The sequence below is a fragment of the Trachymyrmex cornetzi genome, unplaced genomic scaffold, assembly GCF_001594075.2.
Source record: "Trachymyrmex cornetzi isolate Tcor2-1 unplaced genomic scaffold, Tcor1.1 scaffold630, whole genome shotgun sequence".
Lineage (NCBI taxonomy): Eukaryota > Metazoa > Arthropoda > Insecta > Hymenoptera > Formicidae > Trachymyrmex > Trachymyrmex cornetzi.
Window position 1 is genome coordinate 104,083 of NW_017299949.1, and position 1,147 is coordinate 105,229.

Consider the following 1,147-nt stretch of genomic DNA (forward strand, 5'->3'; position numbering starts at 1 on the left):
AACGGCACGAGCACAAAATCTGAAACTTTATATTTTGACAGCACGAATTATAACGTTTCTATTGTGTAAGTAGCGATTGATTCTGCTCGTGGGGAAAAGTACTTTACTCTTGAGCCTGATAGGAGTCGGGGGTTGTTTTCGAAGGAACGGCACGAGCACAAAATCTGAAACTTTATATTTTGGCAGCACAAATTATAACGTTTCTATTGTGTAAGTAGCGATTGATTCTGCTCGTGGCGAAGGGTACTTTACTCTTGAGCCTGATAGGGGTTGGGGGTAGTTTTCGAAGGAACGGCACGAGCACAAAATCTGAAACTTTATATTTTGGCAGCACGAATTATAACGTTTCTATTGTGTAAGTAGCGATTGATTCTGCTCGTGGCGAAGGGTACTTCACTCTTGAACCTAATAGGGTATAATTCAGTTAGGGGTTGGTTCTTGAGAAATGGATCAATATATTAACTTTTTTTTGATAGCACAAATTAGCACAAAATCAGTACTATTCAAATCTATTTTCATTTTCCTTTTTTTCTTTTTTTTTCTTGTGGTCCTGCTAGCTTGATATTAAGCTGGCAGCGCCACACGTTTCTTCTAAACGGCACGTGGTACAAAATTGTCTTTTGTAGCACAAATTAGCACAAAATGAGCACTAAATAGTTCGAAAGGTCTTTTTCGATTCTGCTCATTTGGTCCTGCTAGCTTGACAGAGGTACAAAGCCTTGGTTCTGTGAGATGAATGAAGAGCCTTATTTTATTACTTTTGTAAATAGAATTAGATCTAATCATTATAATTTAGGGGTCTCTTTGTATAGGAAAAATTATGTTGATAGTGAACGATGTGAGTGTGGTTACGAATTAGAGAGAGTTTGGATCATTTTATTTGGCAATGCAGTAGATACGACGAATTGAGATTTAGGTTAGATCAAGAATTGAGGTTAAGAAAAGTTTTCCACCACGTCGACGTGTGTGAGCTCATTAAATCGGAGAATTGGTCAACGTTAAGTGTTATTTTTAATTATATCAAGAAAACAAATAGAATTATTTAAGAGTTATAGTTTTTCGTTGAAGTTAGTATTATGTCTTTTTATCTTATAGTATTGTTGTTTAGTGATTTGTTATAAATTGGATTTTCTTTGCGTCATATTGT